The sequence below is a fragment of the Budorcas taxicolor genome, chromosome 10 (genome assembly GCF_023091745.1).
Source record: "Budorcas taxicolor isolate Tak-1 chromosome 10, Takin1.1, whole genome shotgun sequence".
Taxonomy (NCBI): domain Eukaryota; kingdom Metazoa; phylum Chordata; class Mammalia; order Artiodactyla; family Bovidae; genus Budorcas; species Budorcas taxicolor.
In genome coordinates, this window is record NC_068919.1 from 23,953,404 (window position 1) to 23,962,830 (window position 9,427).

Genomic DNA, 9,427 nt, shown 5'->3' on the forward strand with positions numbered 1-9,427 from the left:
TTAACACATCAGATTTGTAGAATGTGGCTAAGTATGTACTTAGAGGGGTTTCTCTGACGGCTCAAACAGTAAAGAATCTGCCTGCAATGCAGGAGACCCAAGTTTGATCCCTGGGTGGGGAAGATCCCCTGGAGATAGGAATGACAATCCACTCCAGTATTCTTGCCTGGAAAATTCCATGGACAGAGGAGCCTGGTGGGCTACAGTCCATGGGGTGGCAAAGACTCAGACACTACTGAGTAACCAATACACATAGGAACCTAGAGAGAAATGTAAGCGTAAATGCTTATGTTAGAAAAGAAGAAATCGTAAGTTTTACTGCACAGCTGCAGCTGAACCTCCTCAGATTCCTGTAACTGCTCCCTCCTCTTGCCACTTCAATTCTTAGTAATTGTTTTCTTTCATTCACATTTTCTTAAAAATCCCTTTCTATCATTTCTCAGCCATCAGGTTGCAAAAAGAGTTAAGAATCATAATATTCACATTCAGTGTGTGTGATAAATCAGGAAATGGGCACTTTCACATCCTATAACTGAAGTATAAGCTAAATAAGATTCATAGGTGCTATTTACATATCATTGGCCAGAAATTCCACTTGTCTGAGAATTTTTTAAGAAACAGCCTTATAAATACATTATAAAATTGCATATTGTATGCAGCAAGGATATTTAAATATCCTTCAATACAAATATTCGATATGTTATGATAGATCTGTATTATAATATAATATACAGTTGTCAATGGAGAAGGCGATGGCACCCCACTCCAGTACTCTTGTCTGGAAAATCCCATGGATGGAGAAGCCTGGTAGGCTGCACTCCATGGGGTCGCGAAGAGTCGGACACAACTGAGTGACTTCCCTTTCACTCTTTCCTTTCATGCATTGGAGAAGGAAATGGCAACCCACTCCAGTGTTCTTGCCTGGAGAATCCCAGGGATGGGGGAGCCTGATGGGCTGCCATCTACGGGGTCACACAGAGTCGGACATGACTGAAGTGACTTAGCAGTAGCAGCATACAGTTGTCAAAAGAGTAAGTAGACTTATTTCTGACTTGCAAAGATTTTTTGGACTTATTCAAACTGGTTATTTACATTTTAAATTAATTCTTGTTGGAGTATAACTGATTTACAATGTTATGTTACTTTCTGCTATATACAGAATATTTTTGAACTGTTTAACTCTGGAGATTTTATTTTTTAATTCTCATTTTATGTTGCCTGCAGCATTTATCTTAGAAATCCCTTCATCTTTAAACATGTTTAAGGCTCAGTTGCACTCATCTCACACACTAGTAAAGTAATGCTCAAAATTCTCCAAGCCAGACTTCAGCAATACGTGAACTGTGAACTTTCAGATGTTCAAGCTGGTTTTAGAAAACGCAGTGGAACCAGAGATCAAATTGCCAACATCTGCTGGATCATTGAAAAAGCAAAAGAGTTCCAGAAAAACATCTATTTCTGCTTTATTGACTATGCCAAAGCCTTTGACTGTGTGGATCACAATAAACTGTGGAAAATTCTGAGAGAGATGGGAATACCAGACCACCTGACCTGCCTCTTGAGAAACCTATATGCAGGTCAGGAAGCAACAGTTAGTACTGGACATGGAACAACAGACTGGTTCCAAATAGGAAAAGGAGTACGTCAAGGCTGTATATTGTCACCCTGCTTATTTAACTTCTTTGCAGAGTACATCATGAGAAACGCTGGACTGGAAGAAACACAAACTGGAATCAAGATTGCCGGGAGAAATATCAATAACCTCAGATATGCAGATGACACCACCCTTATGGCAGAAGGTGAAGAGGCACTAAAAAGCCTCTTGATGAAAGTGAAAGAGGAGAGTGAAAAAGTTGGCCTAAAGCTCAACATTCAGAAACCTAAGATCATGGCATCTGGTCCCATCACTTCATAGGAAATGGATGGGGAAACAGTGGAAACAGTGTCAGACTTTATTTTTTTGGGCTCCAAAATCACTGCAGATAGTGATTGCAGCCATGAAATTAAAAGACGCTTACTCCTTGGAAGGAAAGTTATGAGCAACCTAGATAGTATATTCAAAAGCAGAGACATTACTTTGCCAGCAAAGGTCTGTCTAGTCAAGGCTATGGTTTTTCCAGTGGTCATGTATGAATGTGAAAGTTGGACTGTGAAGAAAGCTGAGTGCTGAAGAATTGGTGCTTTTGAACTGTGGTGTTGGAGAAGACTCTTGCGAGTCCCTTGGACTGCAAGGAGATCCAACCAGTCCATTCTAAAGGAGATTGGTCCTGGGTGTTGTTTGGAAGGAATGATGCTAAAGCTGAAACTCCAATACTTTGGCCACCTCATGCGAAGAGTTGACTCATTGGAAAAGACTCTGATGCTGGGAGGGCTTGAGGGCAGGAGGAGAAGGGGATGACACAGGATGAGATGGCTGGATGGCATCACCGACTCGATGGACATGAGTTTTGGTGAACTCCAGGAGTTGGTGATGGACAGGGAGGCCTGGCGTGCTGTGATTCATGGGGTTGCAAAGAGTCAGACAAGACTGAGTGACTGGACTGAACTGAACTGAAGGCTAAGTTTCCTTACCTGAGGATAGATTAATATTAGTTTGTGTGTTTTAGATTATAAAAAGAGTATCTAAAGTGCTGAGTAATGGACTTGGCATATGGTAGTGGTTCAATAAATGATAATAAACACTCTGATGTTGAAGATGAAAATGACAAAAAGACAGCAGGTAAAATAAGGATCTCATGATAATTCTCTGGTCTATTCCACTGAAGACATTGGGCAGACTATAAAGCTATAAACCCAAGATTAAAACTTAACAAAACCAGATGGTAAGGATAAGAATACCTTGTCTCTCTCCTTGAATCAGGAAGCTTCCACTTCTTCCCTTCTTTGTAAACCTCCGCTCTTCTTCTACCCACAAGGGGGGAGTGAGGAGGGCTGATATTGTCATTCAGAGTCTATTTATGAGTAGGAGATTGAAAAAAAAGTGAAAATGCTAGTCGCTCATTCACGTCCAACTCTTTGCTACCCCATGGCTGGCATCCTGCCAGGTTCCTCTGTCCATGGAATTCTCCAAGCAAGCATACTAGAGTGAGTAGCCAATCCCTTCTCCAGGGGATCTTCTTGACCCAGGGATTGAACCCGTGTCTCCTGCACTGCAGGCGGATTCTTTACCATCTGAGCCACCAGAGAAGCCCAGGAGATCAGTTCTCAGTCTAACTTAAAACACAGGACTGCAGAGTCCACTTATTCTGCTTATAGCTCCTGCATTTTGAAGTCTTTGCCTACCTGTGATAATGCATTTCTATAGAGGGCTAATTTAGTGCCCTGGGAATGGCTGCCTCTTCTTTCTATTTCAGCCCAGATGCCTGAAAAGTTAATCACCTCTTGACCAATTTGAGGTGTGTCCTATCTTTCCATCTCATCCTTATAGGAATTCTGAGCTTGCTATTCTGGATTCAGAAGGAAGTAGGAAACTCTACTTAGGCATGAACCTCAAACCCACCTTCCCTAGAGGTAATCAGAGGACCAGTGATATTAGGTCCTGGAGGAAATTAGGTCCAGGGGTCAGCTAAAAGTCCTTCTTCACTTTCTGTTTGTATTAAGCTAATACATACAGCATCTTCAGGAATCTTCCCAGTGGTGAGCAGGGCAGGATTTGGCCATTTTTAGGTCCCTGACAATATCACCATAGGATATTAAATCCCCACTTCAAATGGAAATATTTTAGTTGAATAATAATGAATATATGACATATCAAAACACGTAAGATGGAGCAAAAGCAGTACAGAAAGTCCCTTCCTTTCCAACTTTACAATGGTGCAAAAATAATATGGATTCAGTAGAAACTGCACTTCTAATTTTGAATTTTGATCTTTTCATGGGCTAGTATGATGCTGTCTTTTAATGCTCAACATCAGCATCAACTTGTAGCTCCCATTCAGTGACTCGATTGCCAAGGTAAACAACCAACACACGACCATCCTGAACCTAGACAGCCACTCAGTTTTTCATCTTCAGTACAGCACCAAATACATTATACATGGTAGTCAGCATTAAATTATAAGACAGGCTTTCTATTAGATAATTATGCCCAACTGTTGGCTGATATAAGTGCTCTGAACATGTTTAAGGTAGGCTAGGCTGAGCGATGATGTTCAGAGTTCAGGTGTATTAAATGAACTTTTAACTAAAGATATTATCAGCTTATGATCAGTTTTTGGGCACATAACATCATTGTAAGTCAAAGAATATTTGTAATTAGAGACTTTATGAATTTAAATTATATTTGTCAGGAAAGAAGAAATGTTGAGAATTAATAGGCAAAGGTGCAACTCAAAGAACTAGAAAAATATCAAGTTAAAATAAAAGAAAGTAAAGGTAGCAAATAAGAAAACATGAGCAGAAAAAAACAATTTATCAACCATCATAAGAGGAAAATAAATATATAAAGAACCCTTTATCTGTTAAACTAACTGAATCCATAATTTAAGGATTATTAAGTTTCTCCCATAAGGCTATGCCTCACTATAGTGAACTTTCTGAAAATTGTTTCTAAATCATTAAAAAGCCTACACAAATTCTATAGGTAGAAAAGAAGCCATAAATTGCAAGTTACCACCATTACAATCTTGATACTAAAAATCTGACATTAACATGGAAAAGAAAAAATTGAATACTAGTATCATTCAGGAAAATGAGGGTAAAGTGCTCAATAAAATAATAGCAAATCAATGTTTCATTATGTAAAAAGGACAAAACAACATTCTTAAGAGCGCTTAACTCTAGAAACGAAAGTTGGTTTCACATTTAAAAATCAATTTAAATAAGTAAAGAATATTTATCAAAAACACTATAATTAATAATCACAGTGAAATATTGAATGCTTTACCTCTGAGTTTGGGAATAAGAAGAATTCTATTCAACATTTTATAGGTGATCTTAGCCAGTTAAGTAGGACTTGCTATATCATTTGTGGGGTGCAGTTAAAATGAAAATGCAGAATGCCAAGTGGGCTGGGGAGTCATCTGGTAGAACCACTGCCCAGACCCCAGACCCCAGACCTACTGAAGAGCTTTCAGTCGGTGAACACACAGAGGTGCTGGGCGAGTGGTCCCTGGAGAGGACGCGGAAGCTCTACAGTTCCCCTCACAAACCTGACCCTACACGCCTCTGCCATCTGGATATTCACCTGTATCCTTTATCACAGCCTTTTATAATAAACAGGTAAAAATAAGTGAAATATTTCTCCTAATTCTGTGAGTCACTCTAGCGAATTAATTGAGCCCAGGGTTTGGTTTGGTTTTGTCTTGTTTGGGAAATCTTCTATCTACAGTCTTTTGCTCAGAAGCACAGTTGATCACTTGGGCTTGTGACTGTCATGCTTTTTTCAAGTAGAAAGTGTCAGAACTGACTAGAATGATAGGATACTCAGGTGGGATTGCAGAGAATTGGTTGGTATGGGAAAAAACACATTTGGTGACCAGAAATGGTTTGTGCAGGTAGTAAAGGAGACTCATAGGAAAGAAGGACATAATAGGGCAGAGCTGGGTTTTTCCCTACACAAGAAGGAAAAAATCTGTTTAATTTTTTTTTTCCTCACACACAGCTTTTTTCACAATAGCACAAAACTGTAATCAATCCAAACAACCCAAATATCTACTTCTGGGAGGATGGATAATTAAATTGTTAGATATTCATATAGAAGAACTCTACACATCAATTAAAAAAACAACAAATAAGAGATAAGCAAAGCAACACCAATGAATTGCAAAGATATTATTTTGAATGAAGAAAACCAGATATAATATATATACTATGCATGTAGATATTAACAAGGGTAAAATTTCATTGAGTTCTAAGCTTCAGTTTTATACACTTTATTACATGTGTTGTACCTCAGTTACAGAGAGAGAGAGAAGAGAAAGCCAAGGATCATTTTGAATGTTGAGATAAATGTCAGTGTCATCACCTGAGAATAAAGAGTGGTTCCTCTGGGGAGGCAAAAATAGACTATGTGGAAGAGAGAGAAGAAAAAGAGAGTGCTGTTTGATTATGTAATAAATGAGAGTATTATTTTGATTTAAAAAAAAAGGAATTTTATTTTTAAAAAGGATGAGAAAGTGAGAATCTCAGATAAGACGAGGTTAAAAATAATCATTGGCTTTATCACCACCAAAGCCACTGGTTTAAGTGAGACCATCTCTCAGAGTAATGCTCACAGAGGTCAGGTTCAAGGAGGGGAGGACTGGACTGGAAGAGATGGAGACAGTAAGTCTATACAGTCAACTAATATGATTACTAAGGAGAAGAGAAATGTAGTAATAGGGCTGGTGGAGATATGACCTTCGAGAATGTATTAAAATGGGAAAGATTCTCTTACAGACATGTGGCCAGATTATTATAAGAGAATGTCAAAAAATTTATTTCAGAGAAGAAGGTAGATTCCTGCGGCATCTTTTCAAGGGGCCTAAGACTCCATACCACCACTATCCCTTTCGAATCTACACGAGGGGAGCTCTGGGCTGTTTAAAAGAGCAGACTGATCCATGGGCACACGGGGGGCACTGCCTAGGGTCCTGGACAGAATGCCCAGTAATCTCTGCTGTCTGGCTGCATCACAAGAGTCCGTTCTCCATGGGACCACTTGGGAAGAGGCTCTAGGTGCTCAGGAGGAAGGAAAACAGCAGAGATGCCCTTATTCTAGAGCCACAGCTTCAGGGTTTCAGTACAATCTGCAGGTGCCTGGGGAGCATTGTGTCTCCACAGCGCAGAGGTATATGGCTGAGTCTTCGGGTTTGGGAGCTCCGATGTGCAGAGAACTTCCCTTCTTTAACAAGGTGGCTCTCAGTCTTTCTTTCTGCTTTTCATCCCCAACTGAGTAAAGAAGGAAGAAGAGTTCGGGGCCCTTTCCAGGATCTTGTCTATACCACTGTAGCCCACTAAAACTGCTGACAGTGTAGCTGCAGTTGAGACTGATACTGACCCCTTCCTGGATTCTCAGGGTCTGAGGACTCTGCTCCACTCGGTCTTCACCTCTCAACCGTGTTCAGGAAAACAAAATCAGAAACAACACAAAGCTTTCAGTTCAGCAGTACTTAAAAGTTCCAGCACAAAGCCTGGGATGAGCAGTGTCTAAACTCCTCTCTCTCTCCTCCCCATCTTTGGGAAAATGTGCCCGTAGGGTCCCATCTCTTAACCTGCAACTTACATCCAAGCTGCAGCCACAAGACTATGAATGCACATTCCAGCATGTTCTCCATCCTGCCGTCTCACTCTTGATGCAATCTTAATGATTCCAAATCTTCTCCCCTGAGGAGCTGCTCCTGTGTCTTAGTTCTTCTCTAAAGCACAGGACAGCCTTCCTGTTCTGGGCTCAGCCAATCACAAGCAAATCCTCTAGTAGCTGTCATGCTTTTCTTTTAAGGCACTGGAAAAATGAAAGGAATGGAATCACTGCCACCTGGTGGTCACACACACAAACATCTCACAGGACCAACTATGCCACCTACAAAGACAAATATTGAGAGAGGGACATCTTTTATATTGGTGGCCACAGTATATAGGAGGTCTAACGCAGTAATCAGAAAAGCCTTCTCTGCCTGCAATTTTAATCATGTCATTGTTCCTTGAATGTACTTTAAAACTAAACTGCTACCAAGGGTTATAGGAGTTGAGCCCAAGCATCAGTGTAATGGGGCTTACCAGGTGGCACTACTGGTAAAGAACCCATCTGCCAGTGCAAGAGATGCAAGAGACATGGGTTCAATCTCAGGATCTGGAAGGTCCCTGGAGGAGGACACGGCAGCCCACTCCCATATTCTTGCCTGGAGAATCCCATGGACAGAGGAGCTTGGCAGGCTACAGTCCATGGGGTCGCACAGAGTCAGACACAACTGAAGGGACTTAGTAGCAGTGGCATAGGTGTGATGGATTGTGTTTCCCTCTATGGTACACAAGAATCTCAGCAGTGAGACCTTAAAAAGACCAGAGTGCTAAGATAAACAGAGGGAGAGAACAGCTGTGCATCTGACTGGAAACTTGTTTGGCAGAGAATTGAGAGTATGAATTAAGAAATCCATTTCTTCAAATAATTTTATGCCCGGCTTCAGGAACCAAGCAAAACTAAAACTCAGGGTCAAGAACTTGATAGATCTTGGGAGAACAGAACGGGCGATCATGGCAGAGGGAAAGAAGAGCTCTCCGATATAGACATCAGACAGGTCAGAAAGTCTCAGGGCAGAGTGGGTCGCAGAAGATAAGTACAGCGAAACTAGCGTTGCTTAATGTGCTTGGTTCTAGGACACCCACTGGATTTTGTCATTGAACGTGTGTCTATGTTGTGGACTTGACCACCGTTTATAGGAGCTCTCTTAAGACTTGTCTGAACAGCACACTCTGCCCCAATCCCACCAGCTTCAATGTGGAAAAAGAGCATCAGCTCTCACCCGCACTGCTCTGATGTCACTTGACCCTTTACCCACTCAGCGACAAGAAAGAAGAAGCAGCACAGACGTTCTTACAGTGACAGTGTTTGGAGTTTGTTGTTCTTGGACCTTTTATTTGAAATTTTGGTAATTTCTCAGTGATTTAAAAGTCATTGAGCTAACATATCCATTTTACCATCCTTTGATTTAATTCATTTTAACCACACTTAGTAAGCTCTCTTACAAGCATACTTAGAAGGCAGCTTTTCTTTGTTTCTGAATGTGTATCTCAGAAAGAAGATGAGAAAGATAACTGCAAGATAAATGCAGGAGCTCTTTGTAGAATAGACACTAAATGAATCCAGGAGCTGGATGAGAGATGTGTAATGAAGCTCAAGAGATGACTTACAGTTGCGAACTTTATGAAAATTGCATATCATTTTTAAAATACTTTTAATTTTAAATCACTATAGATTCATGGAAATTTCCAAAATGTACAAGGAAGCTCTGTGTACTCTTTATCCGGTCTGCTCCATGGTATCTAAACCAGGAAATTAACATTAGTAAAATCCACAGGTTTCAGTTTTTAGATTTCCCCAGTTTTGCATACAGTCATTTGTGCATGTGTGTATGCAGCTCTATTCAACTTTACACACGTACAGATTCACGTATTCATGGATATCACATGTATAGGTTACACACATACAGATTCACGTATTCATGGATATCACATGTAGGTTCATCACCACAATCAAGATGCATGACTGTTTCATCATAACAAGGCTTCCCGAGGCCATGCACACCTTTGCAGCCACACTGATCCCCTTCCCTAATCATTAACCCCACACAATCACTAGTCTGTTCTTCGTCCATACAATTTTGTTGTTTAGTAATGTCATAGAGTGGCTTCCCGGGTGGCTCAATGGTAAAAGAATCTGCCTGCCAAGGTGGGAAATGCAGGCTTACTCCTTGGGTCAGGAAGATCCTCTGGAGAAGGAAATGGCAAC